A 26,164-nucleotide genomic window follows, 5' to 3' on the forward strand; every position below is an offset into this window, starting at 1 on the left:
TATTGCTGCACAGGTGAAGAACCAGTGGGTATAACATTCTCTGCGTGAATGACAATCCAGAAGGAAGGGGTGTGTACTTTAATATTTTCCTTTTGAAATGGGCAGAAGGTTTTGATATCTGAGCTCCAGGAGGGCAGCTGAGCTGGCTCTGGATTAGATGTGTGCCTGCTGTTTGGTACAGACCATGGCACGGTTCACCCTTCCTCTACAACAGTTTCACTCTCCACCACATTGTTTTCTCTTTAATTTTTTCATATGAAATTGAAAGCCAAGAAAAGTCATGTGCGTAATGAGGGGGAAGAAGCCATTGGTAGGATAGTTGGTTGAGCTGTTCAAATCCATACAAATGGCTCATTTTAGAAATGCTAAAATGCTTCATTTGAGCCTTTTGTAAAAACAGCTTTTACTGTTGTTTTTGAATAGCATATTCTGTTCACCTTTTAACAATTGATTACAAAGCGTTATACAGTGGCCAAACAAATATTTTCCTTAGTTCGTCTTGAACTCTTTTGATGAACAATTTTTCAAAGATTTTAAACATTCTTCTTATTAAAAAAAAAAAAAAAAAGAGAATGTGGGTGTGATTGGCCTTGAATTATCTTTTTAACTATTTACATGATGTTTTCACTTCCTTATTTGTTTATTTTTTAATACATCAAGTTAAATGATTTTTAACACACATAACTTGAATCTGAAGCTAGTCACTTGACCTTCTATAAAGGAATTATGATTTAATTATTCTTTCAATTTTTTAAAATTTATTGTCTATATTTACACTGCAGCTTTTTGCAGACATTATAGCCTTGAATTAGAATAACTAAAGCAGCCTCCTTTGAACTGCTAGCCTGGGTGAGAATAAGAATACACCAGTTTGCTAAATGTATTTTCATCTCACCCATTCATGCATAGTTTAGAATCCATCATAAAGCTATGCTCATTTAAATTCCTTACAATTCAAAAAATGTATTTCCTCCTCTATCAGGGTTATGAAGAGAGGTGTAATCTATAAATCAACTTTGGGTTTGGTTGGTTTTTTTTATTATTTGTGGATTTTCTGGTCTCTCCCTCTGAGGATTAAAAATCACGTCTCAAGGCAGACCATTAAGCATCATCTATCTATCTGAGAGATTTGTAGGTACAAGAAAAATGTGGTTAGGCTTGATCAAGGAAAGAACTACAGAAAAAGAAACTCAAATTCTCTGTTATTTCTGTTCTGTTGGAAGTCAGGCACTGCTGTAGTTTTCATTTAAACTTAAATACATTCCATTTCACTATATGAATCATAACAACTAGTGTATCTTTATGATAAATTAGGAAGGAGAGAAGATCATGACAGTGTGCTTTCACAACTTGCAAATTGTTTCTTTTTTGACAGGGTTAAAGTAGAAGATGGGAATAAAAACTTCTCTAGGCTAGCAGTGTTTTGTTGGCAAGGTAGACCTAATAAAATTAAGGTTGTCAAAACTACCATTTTTAGTTGTGTAATAAGTACTTGATATGGACACTACTAGTAACTAAGCTAACACTTCCTAAATTTTATTAAAGTTGAACAGGAAATGATAAATGCAGAAAAAAAATAGGATTGGGTTTTTGTTAATAAAGTGTCAGTGATTTATAAGAATTACTAAATATATATACCCACTCTTTTATATGCCCGCTGTTTTATGCATATTGGGACTTCCACTGCACAAACTTTGGAAGTGGGGATGATGCAAAACAAAATGCTGGGTCCAGAATCTGTGCAGTCAATGTGACAGGTCAGTCACAGCTGGCTCAGAAATTCAGGTAGGTTGTTAAAATTATTTTTATTTAACACACTAAAGGCAGACACAGTGCTTGAAACAGGTCGTATACACAGTGAATTGTTATTTTACAAACTTCTGCTTTATTAATGTGCATTTACAATTATTAAATCCCTATATTAAAATGAATGCTCACAACATTGCTAAATACCAACAGTATTATCAAGCAATCTGCTTGTGTATCAGAAGTTATTATGAGCTGAGTATTCACTCCCTTCCTGATACTTAGTATAGCTGATAGCTTCTGACATTTTAGTCTCTGCAGAAAAGCAAATACTGGAGTTTCCATATACAACATTCTCAGTAGTGTCCTAATTGCGTTTCAGCCATATCAACATAAAATATATGATTTCATTATGAGTGCACTGTACAGCTTTTTAGAGTCGTGGGGAATGAGCTGAAAAATGCTGAAAAATGAGCCTCTGGATGCAAAGTGAGGTTCAGTGGTCTTTTTGACCTGGAAGTTTTGAGAAGCTGTCAGTCAGACTAGTGCTGAGTTATTGGTACCAACTGATCCGCTCTGTGTTTCTTCCTGAGGATGGTAGCGTACAAGTTCAGAAGTGCTTGGTGAAAGCAAAGGAGATGTTATGATCCTCTCTGTTTTCTCCACAAGTAGCAGGCACTCTAGATCAGTGCTTTCTTCCAAAAGCAGTGCAGTCTGTACTGCAGCTGCACCCCAATATCTGCAGTAACTACCCAAAGTTCAGGATGCTGCAGGGGTTATGTCAGTTTGACCTTTGGTCTTACCTGTGGTCTTACCTGGTAACCCTGTTTTATACAGGGCACCACGCAGAGCAGGCTGCAGCTCTGACACCTGCAACACCTCCCCAGGCTTCAGTTTGGGCATTCCCAGAATGTGGGAGGCCCTTGGGTATTGGCCATGTGACTCCTTCCAATCTCATATTAGCTTTCAGAAGCTCTAAACTTGCGCTGGCTGGATCACCAAGCAACTTCCAAGAGACATGCAAGTGGTGGCTGTAGAAAAGGAACCACTACAAGGAAGTCTGCTTTCTTGCTTTGTATGAATTGAAAAATTGACATCTAATTTAGTTTCAAGGAGACTGTTTCCTTAACAAATGAAATATGGATTTCCCTATAGCAGAGAGAGAGAAAAAGCATTTGCCTACTGGATACTTGCCTCTCAGCCTAGTGCTGGGTTATGAGTCCTGGATTCTTTCAGAAACGTAATCAGCAAGATCAGGCTTTGGGTAGAAAAGAAATACAGGTCTTCCTGGAAGGCACAGTAAGAAGTGCTTCCGTAGCCACGTGGCATATGGAACTAACTTTTTTTCCTGTCTTTTTCTTTCTTTCACAGATGTTCAGGAGAGTATGGAAAATAAACAAAGAAAAAATTAAATTGCATTGCTTCTGTGAACTGTTGCCTGTTAGCAGGTCTGTTTGTTGGCTGAGTTCATTAAAATGCAAGTATAATATAATCTAGATTAGATTCAGAAGTAGGCATGACACCTCTCAAAGTTAACAAAAAGTTTCATTTCCGTTCTTGCTATATGATTCACGATAAGCAGTAGTTATCTACTAACATCTGCTTTGTCCTGACATATGTCAGCTTGGGTGTTTTTAATTATGTTTATTTTGATGAGATATTTTTTTGAATAGATTAGGTTATAAACTTATTACATTGACTAATAAATTGTATGAATATATTCATTTAATACTACTCCAATTTTGCTCTGATGATCTTTCTTAATAATAGAGGAAAATTATTATAATCAAGAATTTTAATATTTATGTCAGTCCCTGATGATCACTGATGTATTCAAACTGTTGATAGGCCACCTTGGAGTTTGATGGTTACATTGCGGAGAGTGAAGAGATTTCCAGCCCAGAGTCATCAAAAGTATGTAAAATTGCTGACCACAGTTTCTTCTTTTTACTAATATTATCCAACGTTTTGCTAGTAACACTTGTAGATTTGCTCTGCCTTAATCCGTTACCTTTTGTGAACTCTCAGGGAAAGATACTGTCTTTTTGTTCCATGACTGTACAATGGTTTAGTGCAAAGAAGTCCTGATCTATGAAAAGTTCTGCAAGGTACTCAGTAACAAAAATGAGTAAAAGCAATGCCCATCCCTGAATACTGAGAGTAGAACTTTACATCTTGCTGCTTGCCTTTGTCATCTTGGACAGAAAAAAGCTCCAAATGTGCTGTGCACATGGTAGCTGCTGTGGATGGCCACTCATTCTGCACAAAATCTTCAGTTTCCCTCTTGTCCTCACACAGAGCAGGAGCAATGGTCAGAGGTACAGTTCTTCAGCTTAAAAATAGTGTTTTATGTACAGGGAGAGGTTGTGTGAGGGGTCAAACATGAGAACACTTTGTTGTATAAGTAGTTATTCTAGGAGTATCTAGTCAATCCTTTCCTTTCCTGGCACTGTACAATCTGCCTTTCCTCCCCTGTTTCTGAATAGCAGTTTCGAGTCTCACCTCCTGTCTTGCACTTGTGCTTAGCCTTGGATGTCACTCCACTGAGATGGATAGAACATGCAAACAAGCCATTTGAGCTTGCAGACAGGCCCAGATACACTTCTACCTGTGAGTCACATTTATGAGTCTGACAGAGTCTTGCTGTTAGAGAAATCCTTTTCTCAGCTTGGCCTCCATTTTATATGAATTTAAATGAAGGCAGAGAAGTTGCTAGGATGCTAACTCTTCTGTTACACTGTGCTATAGGACTATCATGTAATGCAAGGCAATAGTCAGATTTTTCTTTGTTAGATATGACTGACCAGACCCATTAATACTTAATGGAAATAAGGTTGCTGTATAGTCCTATCCAGATGTCCAATGGTTCTCCAGAGCATTACGAATTGCTTTAAATCCTGGATTCCTCCGAGTTCAGCAGTATTTCTGCAGTTCACCATAATGATTGAAATAGACACAGGCACTCACCCTAATGGCTACTTAATCAAATTTGAAAATACTATTTTCAAGGATGTAAGATCATCTCTGAAACTTGCTTCCTTCCCTTTGGACTGTCATTGGCAAAAAATAGTTGGCCTTCTGGATGCTCTGCAAATTTCATTTTTTATTCTGGGCTTCTTTAATGGCAATGGAAGTGGTGAATTGATTGGAGCTAAAATCTTACAATTAATGTACTAGGAAAATTTAATCTCATACATATATATATAATGCATGTGTGTGTGTATTTTGTCTTCTGCTCTGTAAATTTTATAAAAACGTATACCTTGATTTTATGTTTCAGGAGTCTTTGGACTTCACATTGAATTAAGAAAAATAAATAACCTCTGGATAAGTTGTACTTCTGAAGCTGAGATTACATGAAAAATGTACTTTTCCATAGAAGAAAAACTGAAGAAGTTTATTAGAACTTGAAGTCAGTTAACAAAAGACAGAAAGTATTAGTCTTGACTTCCTGTTTTGATTGCTTTCTCGTGCTGGTGAGTCTGTTCTTTCTCAGCATTGCAATAATGACTTTCAGCTAATTCCATCACAGTCATGTGATGTCTTGATTGTCCTGTGCTTCAGTCTCTCTCTTCAATGCCTGTGCTGTGGGGCTGAAAGAATTGTCACGGGACTGGGGGACAAGATATACAGCACTGCTGGCACGGCATTCTGAACAGTCTTCCAAAGCCTGTTGTTGCTTTACAACAGGAAAGTAGGAGCAAAGTGATGATGTGCAGCCACTGCAGCCAGCATGGGTGAGCGGTTAGATATGATACAACCCTGTGTCCCTAACTGGTCCATGATGACCGATGAAGATCACTAAACAGCTTAACTGCTGTAGAGACTGAGGTAGGTGGATCTGGTGCACTGTGGGACCGATGAGATATCCCCCTTCCTGTGGCAAAGCTGAGGTTACTCACTTCATCCCAGATCTAAGCTCCAGCCACTCCTAAATCTGATCCCCATCCTCAGGGAAGGAACTAACTCTTTCAAAGCTCTTCTCTTTCCTACTTGCCTACTACTCTGACCTGGAGTTTGCTGGCTGTTCACACACATGCACAGACTGCGAGTGGTTGCGGCAGCTGGTCCTGGCCTGTGCTCCCACCCCAAACATGTTCTCCCTGAGCTCATGTCCCACCATTGTCCTGCCCCATATCAAGGTCCCTGGCAGTCTGCACCTGCACCTGCTCTGAATGGGGCGCATGCTCACCCAACACTGAGTTAGAAGTAGGATTTAATAGGAAAATAGAACTGACTGTAGCCATCAAGCATATTGCTCTTTTGAATAAACTGATCAGCTGCCTGCCTACATGTAACTGCACCCTTTTATCTTCCCTCTTCATATTTTTTCTTATGCTTGTTCTTCCCTGATCTCTCCCTTTAACATCCTGCCTTCCCTAAGTGTCCAATAGATATTGCATGGTCCTAAATGTCTCCTCTGCTCCGTCCCACAGTTCTCATTCCCACCATTGTTCCTATACCCCTCTAAAAGGAACTGCCTTAGTCTGTCAGACAGAGAGTTTCTTTGGTGGGTTTCACACCAGGGACAGTGGCCTGACCATTCCTTGCTGTGTGAAAATTTGGTGTTTTCTGTTCTTCACTTGTCTTCATTCCTCCATCTGTCAAACTGCGACTGCACCCTGTTGATGTTTGGAAAGAAAAGTATGGAGGTTTCCAAACCATAACCATTTGCAAGATGTTTTATTTTCAGCATAGTTTGTATTACCATTTTCAAATATGATTTTGGGTATCATGAAGAGGAAAGATAGATATGAAGCTAGGAAGGCAATGGCTAAGCAAAAGTGCTGTGCATATGCAATATCCTGGGAAGTATACATGTTTTCTTGGCTGTCTAGTTTTGAACAGATTGGTGGTTTGCTCTTGACTTTTATTTTTTTACTGTACTGTAAATCTGCTAAATTCCTATGCATTGCAGAAGCTTAAACACCTATGAATTTGCAATGCATGGTGGGGGGGTGTTGCATAAAAAAGGCAGAAGTTTATTTATGGAGACCCATAATAATGCACTGTAGGTTACTGAAGTATGTAGGATGAACAACTGTGATAATAACAAACCCATAAATTCCTAAATTGCTGTTAGGGAGCAAGGCTTGGGGAGGGTAGTATCTAAAGTACAAGCATTTTCCTGTAATTTCTCTATAGGCATGTAAGTCAGGCTCTTTTCTTCTATTTTTATTTTTTTTTTCTTTTCCTCAGTGAGTAATCCCAGTTCCCACAAGCAAGCTTTTCTTCCCTGTAACATTCCTGTTGCTTGTGTAAAAAAATTTGAAAAATTCTTTATGTCTGTGTGGGCATATATGGATGCACAGATGCGTGGTTTTGTCTGCTGTTATTTGTAAAAGCTTAAGAAGCCTTTTTTGTTTTGAGAAAACTGAACATGAGACTTGAAATGCATGCAGATTGTACTGTCACTGCACAGGCTTCCCTGTTTATAACACAGGGTTGTCAGAACTCAGGAAAAACTTGAGCTTCTCCTTGATACTGTGAATCAAGAAAATTGAATGAAGGCAATGACGGATTTTTTTCAAGTATCTTGTGACTAAGAACTACTGGCAATAAAAATCTCAGCATTTTGTAAGACTCTCATTCATGCACCTGCCCTCTGTACACACCTTGAACATATATCTCATAGCTCCTTCATTTCTCCTTCCTTTTGTCTTCTTTCCCTGGAACACTTTCTCTTGCCCCCTTCTGTGTACACTTTCTCTTGCCCCCTTCTGTGTACAGTTGGTGTTATTTTCTCTTCCAGTCTGCACTCTGTGCCAGCCCTGTCTTCCCAGAAGCAGAAGCCTCAGAGGGCAACTGCCTGTTCTGCTCATGATGGTGTTTGTTGAGATGGATGGAGATGAGGATGAGCTGATGGTTCTGCATTCGGAAAATATATGCAAGGCCACGATCAGTCCACATATCCCTCTCTACGAGGCAGCACCAGAAATGGATTTATGAGTCACATATTAGTCAATAACCTCTTAAGCATTAAAGAAGGCACAGTCTCCTAGCAGTTTCCAGGGAACTATACTGAAGGACATTTCCTTACACCCTGAAGGGTCAACTGAGAAAGAGTTTGTAAAATTATGCAGCATGCTGGGCCTTTAAACTCTGTGCAGCTGACCTATATTTTAGTATACTGGTATTTAGTGTATCCTTATCAATTGCTTGGTGCTAAAACTAATTTTCCAGATCATCATTTCTTCAAATTTACAAACTTTTTTAAAAGTAAATACTTTAAATATCTAGAGGATAGCACAATGCTGATTTTTTTTCCTTTCTATACTTGGTACATCTTAAAGCAGTATCTGATTTTTGAGATGTCAAAAACTGACAGAGAGTTTAAATGCAAGGAAAATGTGGTAAAACTTACTGCAAATTATTTTTATGGGCACATATAATTCAGGGGGCTTCTGGCTGCTATTAATATTCTTTTTCAATCAAAGCTACAGCTTTTGTATTTGTGGTAAACCACTGTGTAATGAAGATAACCTTGACAAAGTATTGGAATAAGGCAAGTTCTAACGAGTTTGCATTCCTAAATTATTCAAACCGTAAAAATGTACATTAAAATATTTTGTTCTTCAATAAAAATGCCCCAGTGCTATTCCTTTCTTCAGTGAATCCATTGTTTGCCATTGTATCTCAAAACTGTGTTCTCGAGTGAATCTCTAATTTAGGCAGAACAAAGGCTTTGTCTCATTTGTCTGTCACTCTACAGTCTCCTAATGACACTTTGGAGGTCAGATTTGGCAGCTGTCCCTGGCACATCAGTGCAGGTGAGCCTGCAGGTCACAGCTGGGGTGCCAGGCTGGTGTGACTGCAAACACAGCCTGTGCCTTGGAACGCTTGGTGCCGGCGTGCACAGCCAGTATGGGTGCACCTCCTCCAACCACGGGGCTCTGCTCTGCTATCCCTGCCTGCCCATGGGGCCAGCCTAAACCACTGCCACCTCCAAGACATCTTGACTGTGGAATATCTTTGAAAAATGTCCACAGATACAGTCCCTGTGGGAGCAGGACCAAGAGGCACCCATTTCTCTATTAATGGTCATACAGACAAGCTGTGGGTCCTTCAGCCTGGTGCTGGCAATGCTGAGTGGTCTCACCACAAGTATGCAGGAAGGGTAGCTGTAATAGTAAAGACATAATACATTTCTAAACTGCTATTAGTGAGTAAGGCCTGGGGAGGCTGTTTAATGAAAGCTGGTTGTGTACAGTCCCTGAGAAGTGCTCCTGTTCTCAGTTTAAGCCTTCCCCCTCTTTGCTGCTACAACTGATCCATTCCCCCATGTGGTGAGATCTAAGCTGATGTCCATGGAGACCATGGAGTGCAAACAAGCACCTGTATTAGATGAAGCTCCAAAGTGCTGCTTGGACTAATGCCAACCCCCAGCAGAGATGTTAGGTAACAGAACAGAAGTCTAGAAACCATTTCTGAAATTTCTGAAAACTACCTGTGACATAGTGATCACTGTGAAAAATCACTGTGTCATCTTGTCTTCATGAGAACCAAAATTTGACACACAGAAAAAAAAATATTTTAGAATACTATATATTTAGAGGCTTATAAGAAACTATGGCAAAGCAATGAGAACTGTCTCCATATCTACACTCAAGAGGGGTTCATTAGCCAGTAGAAGGGCAGCAAGCCAGATGAGTTAAGGTGAATAAAGAAAGAATGCTAATGGAATGGCAAATTATTTTAAAGTACGTAATGATTTCATATATCAATATACAGGATAAAATGTTCCTTTGCTGTAGGCAAATATCCAAAGACACTACTCAAAGCTGCCATTTAGTCTCTGTTATTCTACTTCTTGGTTGTGATAGGCACAGGTGATACCTAGTAAAATGAACTAGAAATTGTGAAGATTGGTTTTGTCTTATTGATGTCTGAAAAGCTGCAGCATATGCTTTTATTACCCCTGATACTCTAAACCCTGATCCCAGCCCTATATAATACAGAGAAACATATGAAAATAGTTCAAGTTCCCAGAAGCTTATGCTCTAAGGATAGTAAGAACTGTAATACGCATGCAGGGTGTTACTGTGCAACTGCCAATGTGAATTCTTTTTTTTTAAATTCAGATGAGGAGAAGAAGAAAAAACTCAGTGTTTTAGCTGCAAAAAAACCCCAAACAAACAAAACAAAGAAAGAAAGAGAGGGGATACAGGAGAAAAGAATATGAAGAGATTAATGGAGAAAATGTGTTAGGGTTGACACGAGAAAACAGAAGGAATAGCTGGAGGTAGCAGCTAAGTACAAAGACAAACAGCATTCAGAGTAAATACTACAGAAAACAGCTTTGTCTCCTCATCAATGTTGAAGGTCAAGGTCTAAAATTTTTCTGCAGCTGTTCTTGCCAATGTAAGTCTCTGGCTGCCTCTATTCAAAATAAATCCCAGATGCTATTTAAGTGATAGCTGGCACATACATTTCAGAATTTGTGGAATGCTAAGCTTTCTTAGGACATCATGTGCCAAAGTGATTTATTATGGAAGTGAGCTTTCAGTGACTCACCTGGTGGAATTACAATCTTATTTTTCTGTAATAATAATGGCAGAATGACTAAATAACAACTGGGTTAAAGTAATGCTTATGTTTCCTTATTACCTTTTATAAGTGTATTTTCATTTACTGTTTCTATTATGTTGCGGTGCTCTCTGAAGGGATAAAATGCTTATAAAAATTCCAAAGGCTCATTTTTTGAAGGCAGTAGGCAGTAGAGAGTGTCTGTCCAATGAGCCTTCAGGTGGAGGTCTGACAGACATATGGCAGCAAATCGTGTCTGTTAAAGTAAATCTAATCTAATCTAACAAATATCCACACTGCAGTCACTTCTCCTCTTCCATCAGTGCCTGTGCTAGATGGTTTAAAGCAAAATCATATATATGCATAAATAAGTTGTCATCTCAGTAATGGCTGTAGGACAGGCAGTCACCACAGACTGTGATAGTCAAACCAGATGACTGGAGGATCCCTCAGCTGACAGGCAGGGAGAAGAGCAGATCATGGACTGACATTCAGGCAGTGTGGCTTGGCCAGCTTCATGGGTTTGGTTTGGGAAGGGAAGGTTTGGGAAGGGAAGGTTTGGGAAGGTTTGGGAGGGGAGGGGAGGGAAGGGGAGGGGAGGCAAGGCAAGGCAAGGCAAGGCAAGGCAAGGCAAGGCAAGGCAAGGGAGAATCTCATCTGCTTTGTATTTTCATTCCTAATACTGTGGAAATCAGAACTGTCTCTTTTTGTTCCTGCTTGAGTCTGTATGGAAAACCTCCATGAATGTATCTATGTGTTCAGGCCTTTCCCCACAGCCTTGTTTAGCCCAGCTACACATATTACTCTGCCAGCACTTTCAGAATCTCCCTTCAGCTCTTAGATATCATGAGGAAATCTCAGCTGGGAGCCAGACTATCTGAAGACAGAAGACAAGCCCTGCAGGGGGACCAGGATTGGCAAAACTGTAGCAGGAGTCCCCATGATTTAGAGCTAAAAGTTAAGGAAACCTACAGGCACATGTACTTCAGGCAGCTGAGAGCATCTCTTGAGTCTTCTGAATTCAGGGAGAGAAACTCTGTCGTGCACAGACTACTTCAACAAAGCCATTTTTACCATGTTGTCATATTTGCTGTCTCACTGGAATTATAAAATTGCCACAGTGGCAGGAAACTGGGACCCCTAAAGATAGGCTTTTCTTTGCTGACTGATATATAAGAAAAACTTCTTTATTCTGCTTCACTCTCTTGTTCTTGCTGCTTTCCAAATAATTGTGAAAACTTTGCAACTTCCAAAATTTCAGAGGGATTTTTTGTGTGTAAGTTTTGTTTCACTAATGGGCAGAAGTAAGCAGCAGAAAGAAAAGTCTTCCTAACAATTAGAGAGAGCTTTTCTAAGAGTGTTAGTCCCACGAGCCCGTAAGTTGGCAAGGTAGATTTCTTACCTTGAGAAAGGAGATAAATTCTGTTCAGCTTAAAACAGCAGAAAAGCAATCAGCCACTCTGATAAATTCCTGTAAATAAACAAACAGCTTCAAAAATTTAATCTCAAAAAGTTCAATTCTTATAGTTTCATCCTTCTTTAGTTTTGCTCCATTACTAACCTTTACAAAGCAAAGAAAACAATTTGACTCCACTGACCACAGCTCACTGATTCCAAGAAAGGTCTAGTATGGCTATGATTTATGTTCTGGACCTACAGGTCATAGCACTTTGTGTTCACCCTCCTATGGATTTATTCTTGTCTTTGGAGGTCATGCCCTAACAGCTCCTGCTTTGGAGATGCTTTCTCAGCTATCTGGTTTTGGTTGGTCTGTTACCTTTTCAATTGATGTGTAGCTTCACTTGGTCTAAAGAGGAAAAAAATTCAGCTTATAACCTCCAATGCCATATGCTCTTTTTTCACATACAAGAATGAGTACAAAATGGCTGCCCTCATAGAAGAGTGACCTAGAGCATTTTAATTACAGTAAGAATGGCTAGAAAGCCTTTTCATTTTTTGTTTGCTGGTGGGTGCAGAATTTGCAAAACCATTCTGTTCCAGCAAAATGAGAAACAACACCCTTTTCTTTTTTCTTTTTTTTTTTCTTTTTCCTCACTTGATTGAGTGATATATAAAATATTCCACGTGTTTCAGCTTTCATACAAAACGTTAGCTTTGACTGTGACTGTCCCTCAAATGCAGGACTTAGGGAAGTTCAGAGATCTCTGCACCTATTTAAAGAGACATTGAAGATCCCCAGCTATAATTACTAATCTTTTGCTTCATTGCTCTTTGCTGAAGTATATGTATTCATACACAGTTTGCAACTGTCACTCTGATATCATAATGGCAGATATATTAGCTGTCAAAAATCAGAATTTCCTTTAAATATAAATTAGAATCAGGCCCATAACTTTTTGCCCGTGTGTTGCATCTCTGACTATGCCACTTAAGAGAAGCAGAGAAAATGGGTTCCTTAAGACCTAGGTGACCCTAGAAAACCTAGAAGCTGCTCCAGAAAATAAGCTTATCAGTTTACTTGCAGGTGATCCTGACAGCAGATCTGACAATATGTTTATTTGGCTGCTGGGACCCCCTAAAGGTTTAGAACATGAATGATTTCTACATAAGGGAGGTATATTACACTTTCACTACTTACCTCTGTGGCCTGCAGCCTGCACAAGCAGAGATGCAAAAGAAAGGTAGAGTTTTGAGAAGGAACTGCCTGGTGAAAAGGGAGACTTTAAGCTGCAGTGGCTGTTATTCAGCAATGGTTTTCTAGTCAATAACTATGGCACATTTCCTTGCACATAATTTTGTGATTAGGTTACTGTAATTTAAAAAAATAGGTAAAATCTTTTTTTTTCTTTTTATGAAAAAGGCCATCTAAAAATATACATCTAATACCCTTAAATACTTCTTAACCATGTACGTTACACTTTTATAAGATTTATTTCAGAGGTTTTTAAGAATATTTTTTCAGTTCTTCCTCTGAAGTGAAGAACCTTGGAGTTCAATTAGATTATTTTCTCTCCCTGTATTGAGAAAAGTAAAATATTTTTCCCTCCCACTGTATTTCAGGAATCTTGCTACTGTTCCTGCCTATTATTGGTATCAACCAGAACTTACATAGTGCTCAAAACAAGGAGAGGCAAAAAATAATTTTATCAAAAGTACTGACCAAGATCAGGAGGAGAATTTGGGTTTTCTTACTCAGTGGCATATAGTTTACACTAAATAACACTGCTTCTTGGTAGCCTGTCCCCTTAGCATTTGTTGTACAAAAAGTTGAGAGCTGATAAAATAACCAACTCACATCCCATATTACGTTTAGAGAAAACTCTTAAAGATTTCATTTTTTTTTAAATTTTTTTTTTTTGATACAGCCTTGGAAAGAAGTGCAGACATTAATCTGACTAACCCAGATCTGAATATGCCCATGGCAAGGAATTTTTTTTTATCTGTCTTTTTTTTGCAATGCACCTCAATTCAGCTCTAAACATCTCTCAATGTACCTCTCCAATCTCCTCACTCAGCTACCTTGCTGGTTTCAGCAGTTTGTAAAGCATTCCAGGATTCTTCCCAAATTCTCAGAACTCTGAGATATAAAACACAGGCTTCACATTTTGCACTTTTTTTTCTGTGCAATAACAAGTGAAACATTTGCTATTTCTGAAATTTCTGTAATTTCTGTATGACTTTAGTACTTAGGATATTTTATTTTTTTTAAAACAAACGTGTCCTCTAGAAGCACAGTGGGCAGCTGGCCAAAAATAGCCATAAATGTTTTCTCAGCAGTGTGAAACTTCTGAAATGAAAGACAGATGTGGTACAGTGCACAGGAAAGGAAAGGAGACTTGACGTGATGGCTCCTGCAGAAATACAGCAGGTGGATATAAATCAGTGGAGCAATGCCATGTGTAGCTATAAAGTTTACAGGAAGGCAGGATAAGTCACAGAGGTATAGGGCCAGCTGAGAAACTTTGATTCTGGCTGCCAGAAGCCAAGGTGGACACATCTAAGGTGGAAAGGACAAGGAAGTGAAACCTGCATCGACAGAACTCAAGCTGCAAAAGTGTTTGTGGTGCTCTATACACAAACCTGGAAAAGGGAGTGAGTGAAAACTGTCAATGGAGAGTAGAGGCTAAAAAGAAAAAGAAAAATACAGATTGTAATTATGTGACCAAGATTTACAGATACTATAGCTGAAGGTGTCTAATAAAGCATCAGTGCTGAATTACTGGTTTCAATGGCATGACGATACTTTTATTTTTTAAAGATTGAGAAATTCTCAACTCTTGGTTTTGATTAATAGCACCCTCATCAACTAACCACAGATGTCGTGCTGGATTACAGACTGTATAAATTATTTGTGAATAGAAGCAAGTAATATGTTCTTACACCTGAGCTAGTCACTATTAGCATATGTGAAATTTAGTTCCCCAGTTCATATCATCTCACCAAGTCACATACAAGGTGAAATTAGAAAGAAAAATGCAGGCTTTTGTCATCCAGGCATTTATCTTTTGAAAACATACACAATAGTATTGTTTAATGGGGGTTACAGTACTTTAATGGTTAAAGCCTCATGTACTGACACTGGAAATGATCTGTACATAAAAGGAACACCCAGAAAAATTTAATTTACTGCCTCAGGACATCTTTATTTTTCTCTTATTTTGTATTACCAGTTGGCTTGTACAGAAAAGGTTCTTGGCTTATTGTTACATTGAAAAGTTTCTGTGCTTGGTTTTGTCATTAGCATTTAAGCTTGTAATATGGGAACAATAGCAAAATTCATATTAACTTTCCTAAAACCACCTGTCTTTCTTTTGGAAATAAAAGCTCCAATGAATGGTCTGGATAACCTATACTTTCTCATCTCAGTAGTTCAGTTTTTCAATGGAAAGGAATAACAGTTAATTTTTTGATGTTGACTCTATATAACTAACATGAAATGAGTCAAAGAATGAGTGAAAAGTAATCAGGCTTATACCTCAGAATAATCCTGGCTGAGAAAAGACTTCTTCATTAATTATAGCTGGCCTTGCTTCCATGAAGTTTTAATGAAAAGAAAAAGGTGACTAAAACTATAAAGGTTTTTGATTAATTCTGAGTCTCTTATTTTCATTTGATCTATGCTTCTGGCCTTAATAGGGACACCACTGATGATCTGAAAGCAAGTATAAGGCTGTGCCTACATTAGTAATTGGGTAACTCAGTAGGAACACAGCATTAGATCAAAGCATTTGATGCTGGAGCCACAATATTATATGCAATTTTCACATTTTACTTCAGGCTACATTTAGCCTGGTCTGCAGAATTGAATGTCCTCACCATGTATGTGGTTTGGAAATGTCCTGAGCCAATATCATTATTTTTTTTCCCTATCTTTCTGCAAGTATCATGTTAACTGGAAAACTTCACAAGCTTCTAGTTTAAATTTACAAAACAAAGATACTTCAAATTATGTTATTTTCTGCATACAACTTGAACTAGTAGTATTATGCATAGATATTCTATGCATAAATTGTAAACCAAAATCATATTGCCTCAATATCACAACTGAAGGGTGGATTCCTTTAGTACAAAACACATAGTCAAGGAGTTGGTATTAACAATCAGTGCAATAGAGCTCAAGAAATTCACTTTAAATGCACATAGAGCAAGCTATTTATGGAATGGCTGAGAGAATTTTGAATGCAGTGTGAGATTACATAGTGTCATTTTCCATAGAAGTTATTTGGTTCTTGATATTATAGCAATCTTAATATTTTCCTTATTGTGATGAAATTTTTTTATTCAAATAATGGATATTCTCTTCCATCTCTATAAAGATTTAGCAGACTATATGAAGTGGTGACCACTTTTATTTGCATGCCTATATCTACTGGTACATTCCTAAATTCTCCAAGTCTGGAATCATCAGTATCAAAATTTAAATCTACGTTGTGCATGTTTGTGCTTTTAAACATCTTTCTTCATTGATGGCTGAGATACGTAATTCTACAAAAGCAATGCAGATATTTTCTACATAACTAAAGAGCATTTTGTATTTTATGTGACTTAGATACACTGCAAGGAGTCTCATAAATTCTCATTTAAATAAACAGGAGTTGCAAGTATTGAGCATTTCACAGAATCAAGGCAATTCTTTTAGAAAGTGCTTCCCTTAATGGTTTGTGTAGTTTCTAGTTTCACACTATTTTTTTGGCATATTTAAGCCAAACCTATGTAAGTATCTGCAGGTGTCCCTTATTTTATTACTTCAGCTATTTCTGTACACCCTGAAGAGCATAATGAAGCCTGTTGTTTCATATTAGTTTTGCATTTCCGTTTTAAGTGCTTATTTAACACAAAAAAAAAAAAAAAGAAAAAAAGAAAAAGCACTAATCTAATGAGCAGATAAATGACCCGAGATAAGAACTGTTTACCAAACAAAACATAGTTCACTTCTGTTAGGAAATGCAATACATTCAAAAAATTTAAGAAACACCATCACAGTTTAGGGTGTAGAAAACATCCATATTGCCTTTAAAATGTAGCCATTGAACTGGGACACAAAATGCACTTGCACAATAAAGGCTATTTTTAATAGATAAAGCCTGTCTTTTCAAATCAACAGACATTTCTGCAGGCTTTCATTCTAGACTATAGTTTTTTCCATATGCTTTCAACTGTAACCAATAAATCTAAACATATATTTACTCTACATGCTCTACCACACTGTTTTTAGGAGAACACAGGAGTTCAAACAGCTGTATGAATAGGCAATAAACCAGAATCCTTTTGGAAACAAATCATTTTTCCTTTTCTTAAAAATTACTACATGCTGTCAAGATAGATGAAGAAGTAGGGGATCAATATAAGGTATTAATCTCTTCAGAATTACAATTATACATAGTCCTTTAAGCACATGCCTAGAGCTAGTGAATTATTGCATTTGAAGTCAAACTGCAGATTAAACTCGGAGCATGCAAGGGAGGCAGCCAAAGAGAGGGAGAGAGATGAATCTGTATAAGGGGGAGGGGAGTGACATTTTGATTTGACACATTTGAATCTTTATATTACTGTTCTGCCAGTAAAGAGCCTCTCTGGAGGTGTATGAAAGATTTTGCACTTAAAACTAAACTGGCAAAATAATCTTTGCTGTGTAGATTAATGCTAGGAAATTTTCCTTTGTCTAGGGCAGTTCTGATTCTCTCTGCATACATTAAAAACATCATTTGATTTTTCTTATCTTCCGCAGGTTTGGGTTCCTAAATGTGCTAGTCACTCTGTGAGACACAAAAAGAGTCACAGGTTTGTACCTCATTTTTTCTCTGATTGAAGTATCCTCCACACTTGTCACAGCCTCCAAACAGAAGATGCAGAGAGGAAGAGGAGAATTCAGGTACATGAAAATAAAATAAATCAAGGTTCCAAAGACACATGTGGCAACAAACTATTATTTAAAATACTTGGTTTCTCATGGCTTTATCTCATCCATACCCAGACTCATGTTCTTCTCCCAATCTATATATCTACTTATCATTATCCTGGGGACATTTTAATTATACATTATGACAAGTCTTGGGTCCTTTCCTGTCATAATTTACTCTTTCATTACCCCTCAAATACCATATTTAAACACCCCTGCTTTCATTGGGCACCGGTTCCTGCCTTAAAATATTTTATGATTATCCATCGATAATATTCCTATTGCTTCAGCAATAAAATTTAAAATTAACCTTCCTTCCACTCCCTACTTGCTAAGTTTCCTGGTTGTGGATGTAATTGTGAAGGCAAGTGATGAGTGTCCTCCAGCTAGACATTGAAAAAGGTGAGAAAAAACCCAAAACTTAAGGCCTCTCTTACTCTCTGAACTCTTTTGACTTTGCCACTCGCTCTTCTACAATTTGAGCATATGAATCTGAGGAACCAGAAGAGAAGCTGAAAAAGAATCAGATTATAGAAAGTATTTTTTGGATCAAGAAACAACAGTCTGTTTGTAGAACTAGTTACTGCTGTGAAGAATATAAAACACAGCTACTGGGAGATTTACTACTTTAAAGACAAGTTGCAAGCCAACACAAGGTTAAATCCCTTTTATCTCTGCTTCCCTTTTCTTAGAAATTATTCATTATAGGTCTGTACAAACATCAATTTCTTGTTATTGTGAAATGCAAGTCAGAGTCTCTTTAAATTCTCAAGTCTTGATGGCTTGCAGCAGCAACTGAAAAGTACTCTGAGCAGGTATTTTCACTTATCTACTTACAATATGCTGTCTCATTTTCCTTGCATTTGCAATCTTCCTCCCTGAAGCAGGAGAAAAGTTACTTAATATTGTTTAAAGTAGATGAGGAATCTAAATATTTTTCCCCAGGTGCATATTTTCTGTGCTTCAAAAGCATCGAACCTAGTGATGGTTTCTGTGAGCTCAGTGTGAGGTCTCCCTGGAGTTCCTCACGGTCCACCTTGCTCTACCATAACCCCCATAACTTTTCTACCTGCTTAGTTTGCTACTCCATGACTATGCCAGAAAAACTTGGTCTAGGGGTAGGATTTTGAGGCACTCTCTGTTTTCCTGCAGCAGAAACTGACAGTTTAATTCTAGTCTTTCTCTTCTGTCTCTNACTTTTGATCCCCAGCAATACTTTAGTTCACAAATATTTACTTTCCTTACTAATTTCCTGTGCAGGACCTTGTCAGAGGTCTGAATAAGCTGCCTGCTATCTATTGCTTTGGTGACACTCACTGAATTTTAGCATATCAGTGAGACTGTTCAGAAAACTCAGTAGGCTAGACTTTATCACATCGTGGTCTTCAGGTGTTTGTTGTTTTGCTTTCCCGATATAGATGCAATGTTTATTCATCTGTAACTTCTTGGATCACTTATGAAGCCTTTTTAATTAGAGATATAAAATTTGCCACCCTCTAAATTACTGATATAGTAGACATTTTTAATTAAAGCCTATGCACTTTGTTAGCAGCTCCTCGTGACAAACTTAAGCTTCTTCCGAATTCTGTGATGTATCTATCATTTAGGCCTGTTGACTTGAAGCTTTTCAATTATCAGTTTCTTTCAGCATCTTTCAGCTCAATCATCGAGAGCTCGTCATTCTTATTGACAGGCAAAGCAATCCCGACAGAAAATGCCACTCATTCTCTACAGCAGAAACCAATGCAAAGAAACTGTGTTAGAACTACCTGCACCTTCTTTATTTGCTCTGTGGAGATAACCAGCAACTGTGAATTTGCAGATTCACACAGGTCCATAGAGTGAAATCAGGCCTAGAATGTCCATTCACCTTGGATCTTTTCTCTAGTGATGTCCACACAAAGTATAGGCTGGTTAGAACAGTCCCTTTTTAACCTCTCTAGTCTGTAAGTCTGTAACCTCGGTGTAAGGGCTTCTCCCATACTTTTCCTTGTTCCTCCCAGCTGAACTTCAAAATTAGCAGTAGTGCATGAATTGCCAAAGTTTCCAATGCATTCTGATAAAAACTATACATATTTACCTAAAGCATGATTTCTCTTATATGGTCTGTTATATATATAATAGAAAAATGCAGCATGAACATCAAATTTGTTTTAAACATATTTCAGAGGAAGAAAAGGCATATCAAATTAAAATTCTGCCAGCCATAAATAAATAAATAATTCCTTTTTTTCATGAGAGAAAGACGGAATTCTCTAGTTACATTAATGTAACTTAGTAACTGACCCAAGAGGAACTGATCTCTCAAAAGATTTAAAAAATATAAAAAAATCCCTCTACCAGACTTTTAAATCGCAGATCCGAAATAAAGAGTCTGATTGTTAATTTTAAGACCAAGATCTCCCATTAAACTCTTCCCAGAAGGCAAGAAGGATTGGTCTACTGTTAATATTTACAGGAAAGTAAAAGGCCTATTAGTATATTGTCTAATAATGTGTAGCAGAAACTCATGATGGAATGTCACCATCTGTGTCTGTGCTTAAAATGGAGCTTACTTTTAAAGATGTGATTTAAATTATTCTTTACTGATTAAAGTACCAGAATGCCAAAGTGATGACAAGCTTTTCCCTGTCTTCTTAAAATTATGACAGTCTTTTTCATTTTTCCCTGTCCTCTAGAAGTTCATGGGAAGTAAATTTTCAAAGTAGTGACATTAATGGGACTCATGCAGTTTAGTCCCTGTGCATCACTTTGAAAATTTACTTGCTAGTGTACTAATGAAAATTTAGGTCCTTGACTATTTATTATCCTCTATGGGATATCATAAATGTATCTCTTGTTTAAATAAATAGGAAGAAAATCTGCCATGTATGTGTAGTTTACTGTCATTCATATAATTGCAATCAAACTGCATTGTCCAACAATATCAGATTAATTTTCATTGTTCCATTTGCTGTTTGACCCTATCCTCCTTGAAAATTACACATTTTCAGTTGGATTTCACTTCCAGAGTTTAATCTCTCACTTAAAAGGACACTGAGATAAAGACAAGAGCACAGGGAAGGAAAGCATTTTAATTGGAAAAGTGTATTTGAGATGCTGAAAGCTTTTGGTTTCCTAGGAGCTGCACAGCTACTATCCTCTTTGGTTGGCCTTGAAAATTTCCATCAGCTACTTGCTGGCAAGGGACCTCTTGGATGGCTGCTGAAGGTGGGAAGGGAGGGACAGGGGTGGTGGTGTGAGACTGTGGTGGAGGATTGATTTAATACTAAAATATAGCACAGACAGCTACAAAGCTGTGATTACTTCTGGACCTACTTAATGTCCAGAGCTCTAGATGGGCCCTAATAAATAATCAAAACCAGCTTCTCCAGCAGGACTACTACAGTATCTTCCTGGGGCTGAGTATTAATCAAACACTATGAGAAAAGAAAATTCAGATTCACTCTGAGATGATTTATCCACACTGTCCTCTGCTGTCCCTTACACATGCCACATCTTTGTAAACAACCTCAATCTCTTGCCTTGTGGTACCTGTCTGCTGGGACAGGGGCCCTGCCCCATCCATACGTGAGAGAGGAAGGTGTTCGAAGGGCTGTATTCCGGGGATATATCCCCAGCACTCCTTCGCAGGAAATTCTTAGTCTGTGTTTCAGGTGCCTGCTATTTCTTCTGTTCACCTCTCCAAGTACAATGAGAAGATTGTCTCTTTTGCTAAACCAGCTCCTGCTTCCCTAGAAATAGTAAGTCAGGGTATTTCTAAATCAATGAGATCACGTAGACAGTTGCAAGTTGTCATGTCTTCTTGTTGTCCTAATTAGTTATCTATTGCTTTTATGTCTGAAAGACTTTTAGAACAATATAGTCCTTGGAGAATGAAATGTTTTTATAAAATGTTACCAGCTGAATAGTGGCACCAAAATAGAGCAATGACAGAGCATTTGTTCATCTAAGGATTCAGCAGAGGAGGGACCATGAGCATAGCGAGCCATGGCAGCTTGACAGCTTGAATTGTGACACTAGCAGAGTTTAAGTCTTCATCATCTTTATCCTTTGAGAACATAATTAGATCCACCTATTAAAATTATATCTAATAAAATCAAAGTTTTCATGCTAATTATGTAAAAGAATGAAGAAATAGCATATGACTAAGCAACATTGATTTCTGGCTTATTACTGAATGACTTATCTCCCCAGAAAACTGTCATTTTAACAATGCTTAAGTGCATTACTACTGATATAGAAAGGACCTTACAGGGAAGAAGTGAGAAACAGAATCTACGGAGAACAGCTGGTAAGTTCTCTCTTAAAATATTAAACTAACAGCTGATTTTTTTTTTTAAATTCTTTTTTCTAAAAAGAGACCCAAATCAAGACCACAGTCCCAGATCCATTCATTAGTGTTTGTCCAATTTATACAACTTTACTGTAGACTAGTTCTTCTTTTAAAAACTACGTATCTCTCTCTCATGATATGCATCTGTGCATGTATATTTGATTTTATCTAAAGTTTGTTTTTTTCTTGTTTTTGGTAAAAAGTGTCATAACTTGGATATATTTTACAGCCTCAAAATTGTTGAAGAAGTTTGTATTTCAAAAGTATAATAGTTCTTGTAATAATTTCCTATTATTCCTGTAGGGAGTTGAAAATATAGTAGTCTGATTTCATACTTATCTTTAAATACCCAACATGTATCTATTATGTGTTAGCTAAAATGAAGCAAATGTTCTGTATATGTGTGTACGTGAAAAAAGAAAGATAAACAGAAAGAAAAAACTCTAGTATGTGTTGTAGTTCCCCTTTCTTTGTCACACAAGCAAAAATGGCAAAAATAGGAGCATTGTTGCTATGCATCTCATGGTCCTTGCTCATGTCCCCATGGTAACTAGCAGAAGTCATTTGCATTCTGCAGAAGCATCAGGGAGATGCATGTGTGCAGCAGTTCAGAGGACTAGATGGTCCAAAAGACATGGTAAACATGGCCAGCTTTGAAAAGGACTCTGAAAGGTTACCCTCAGGAAGTTAATAAAAGTCCTGTTAGTATCTAAACCTCACCAAAATAACATTTTTATTTTAAAGGTAATTTGAACCTGCAGTAGGGGGCAAAGCCCTGAAAGTTTGTGGTGGTCTAACATGCAGTTCATGACACAGATCCTCAAATGTTATCAGTAGGGAAAACTCTTCTGAAAGCAGAGAAGCTATTTTTTTTAACTTTAGGTTTAGTTTTCATTTTTACTGCATTAAAAAGTTCAGTGTTGTCTTTCACTATTGTATACCTGTTCTCCTCCTCCCAAAAATGTCCTCCTCTTTGTCTTATATTTTCTTTTTCCTTACTGGCAGGACTTGTGACCCCACAGGGGACCCACATTGGATCAGTCTGTTCCTGAAGGACTGCACCCCATGGAAGGGACTCACGCTGGAGCAGCTTGTGAGGAACTGCGGCCAATGCGAAGGACTCATGTTGGAGAAGTTGGTGGAGGACTTTCCTGTGGGAGGGACCCTATGCTGGAGCAGAGGAAGAGTGTGAGGAGTCCTCCCACTGAGGAGGAAGGAGCAGCAAAGACCATGTGCGATAAACTGACCTCAGACCCCATTGCCTGTCTCCCTGCGCTGCTGAGGGGAAGGAGGCAGAGAGTTCAGGAGTGAAGCTGAGTCCAGGGAGAAGAGAACAATGTGGGGAAGATGTTTTTAAGATTTCATTTTTTGTCTCATTATCCTGCTCTGATTTGATTGGTAATAAATTAAATTAATTTGCCTGACTCAAGTCTCTTTTTCCCATGTTGGTAACTGGTAAGTGATCTCTCCCTGCCCTCATCTTGACCCACAAATCTTTCAGTGTATTTTCCCTCCCATGCCCAGCTGAGGAGGGAAGTGACAGAGCAGCTTTGTGGGCAGCTGGCATCCAGTCAAGGTCAATCCACCACAATATGCAATGACATCTCTTAGCAGTGCCACTTGGAAAAAATTCAGATGAAGTGCAAGGAAAATTAAAAAAAGCAAGTAACAAAAAAGTACTGAGATGAAAATAACAATTCTACATGTTGAGGAATTCTGACCTATATTTCACATGTTTTGTATGCAGTAGCTTAGATGAATACTGAGACAAGACTGAATGTTTTATATTTCTTCTACTTTTTTTCATTCTGCTTTCTTCTCTCTTGACTATTCTTAATGCTGAAATTCCAATTTCTTTTCTCCTTAAGGTCTTCAGGTCTAACTTCCTATTAGCCTTTAATGATGTTTCTTTCAGAAAATCCCGCAAGAGTTTCTCTCTCTCCTGCTTTTCAAAATATGAATTTTTGAATCTAGCATGCTCCAAAGTATTTCAGTCAATGTTTGTTGTGGAGTGTCTGTTAACACTGAATTATTGTTTTTAAGTGCATGTATATGCATACACACATATATATACACACATATCTCCCTCTTTCATGTATTTTTATACATAACCTCACACACAGGCACACACTCATACCCACAACTGGGACATACTCTAGTTCTGCCGCTGGCATGACACTGTGAGGGTACAAGGCAAGTGGAGGTTTCTGCAAAGTGAGGAAGTGGCCTTTTGCAGGCCTCCACCCTGGCCATATGGATGGCGAAGGGTGAAATGGCTGTTCTGGGACTCTGGAGTCCTCTCCAGTGCTGCCAGGTCTCGCAGGAGGCTGGCATGCACTTTGGCCATGTTTAATTCATGTTTTTATATCTTACCACAATACACATAAAGATTTGTAAGCAGATGTCAATATAAGTGCCATGCACACCAAGATGAACCCACCCAGCTGTGGTCAGGAGCTGTGTTCATGCACTTTTCTGCCTTAACCCTGGAATTTTCTAGATACTTGAATGTTGCAAGGTCTGGCTTTACTGATGCATCACTTCAGTCCTTGATCCCTCTCCAGCAAGTGGCCACAAGAGTGGTAACGACTGCTGGTGATTCATCCCAGGTGATCATGTGAATTATCATTATGGAAAACCTCCTCCATAAAAGAAACTCAGATGAGAAAGGGAACAAGCTGATGCTGTAATGGTTTCACATGAGGAATTAACCTTATAGCCCACAAATACCTATATATTTGCCTTATAAAGCCTGAGGCCACATGCACAATAGTCAAGATATGATTGTATGACAAATACACCAAACACAGCAGTTCTTTTCAATATAGTAATATTTGATCATCTGAAATATTCATATAATAGGGATTAAGAAAGAGAGAAATAATTTTTGTAGTCTTTCTCAGGATTAGCCATGCCTTAGCATACTGAGCTACCTAAGTTCAGCAAAGTGAACTTATTATTCAGGCCCACTTCCCTGGCTTTAAGTTTGCTAGAAAAACCAAGTCACTGAACTGTACGTAGAAACTTTGCAGAGCTGGGCTGTATCCTGAGTTGCTTTCTTGCAGAGTTTGGAAGAAGCATTTTTCTATCTAGTTTCACACCTGAGTTCACACTGTATGAGATCAAATCAACTTAGGCTAATATATTTGGAGACTTGTCTGCCTGTAGTTTTCTCTGTGAACTAGAGTGAACCACATTGCTCTGTACAGACATGAGGCAAAAACATTATAAAAACAATGTATCTGATTTATCACCCTACATTTCTGATTTTGCATGTGTTGGTGTGAAGACAGAAAATAATGCGTTTTTTGATGGATCAAAACCTCTCACAGTATTGGAATTATAGTTCTAAATTTTGTGTAATAGCAAACACTTATTTCTGCTACCTGTGGTTTATTGCCAGTTAAGGCATCCTCAATATGCACTTGAAGTAAACTAAAAACCACTGTAGGGTAAATGAAATGGTCATAGCCTAGGAAATAAGGGTACATGTCTTGGAGTGTGTCCTTGGACAAGAAAACATGTAGATAATGCAGAGATACTATGAGATTTCATTAGCTAATGTTTACACAGTGCTTTGAACTAATGAAGCATTACAGTGCAAAGCATTGCTTTCAGCCACAGTACTTCAAGGATGTAGAAAGGATCAAATATCCTTTTCACTTACACATTTAAGAGGATGTCTGATTTTGTTTAGAAGTTCTAACATCCTTTTGGCTTTTTATTTCACTTCAAGGTTGCTTCTTACCTCTTATTGACTACTTACTTTAAATTCTTTTTTCTGTGTCCTCATCTCTGTTATAAAAATTGATTCAAGGTTTGTGTGCAGCTGCTTAACTGGATGCTTGGAGAAGAAAATAATTCATCCTTAAAAGGAAGGTTCCTTATTTCAAGAATATTGTATACTGCAAGAATATCCTTGACCAATATTCAGTTTCTATTTCTATAGTGGCATAGGCTTGGTTAGCATTATCTTGAGTTTACTATGTCATAGCACAGTAAAATTCAAAGGATTTATATCTTAGGAAATATACAGTTATATGTAGGCAGTTTTACATCACTTACTGTTTGTAATCAATGTTTGGTTTAAAAAGGAACCTGCAAATGCCATTTGCTGTATGTCATTTGTTTTTAGAGTCTGTATTTCAATATTTTAATTTTTTTTTCTTTTTGAAAGCAATTAGTAAAATTTGTGA

General features: G+C 37.9%; 1 long non-coding RNA gene across 1 annotated transcript; it reads left to right on the top strand.

The window, feature by feature from the left end:
• Positions 1–21,685: 21,685 nt before the first annotated feature.
• LOC108508540 lies at positions 21,686–23,392 on the top strand. Its single transcript, XR_001878416.1, has 2 exons — positions 21,686–21,926; positions 22,974–23,392. It is a non-coding gene; the product is annotated as an uncharacterized LOC108508540 (long non-coding RNA).
• Positions 23,393–26,164: the final 2,772 nt, after the last annotated feature.

The sequence above is a fragment of the Lepidothrix coronata genome, unplaced genomic scaffold, assembly GCF_001604755.1.
Source record: "Lepidothrix coronata isolate B3197 unplaced genomic scaffold, Lepidothrix_coronata-1.0 Scaffold303, whole genome shotgun sequence".
Lineage (NCBI taxonomy): Eukaryota > Metazoa > Chordata > Aves > Passeriformes > Pipridae > Lepidothrix > Lepidothrix coronata.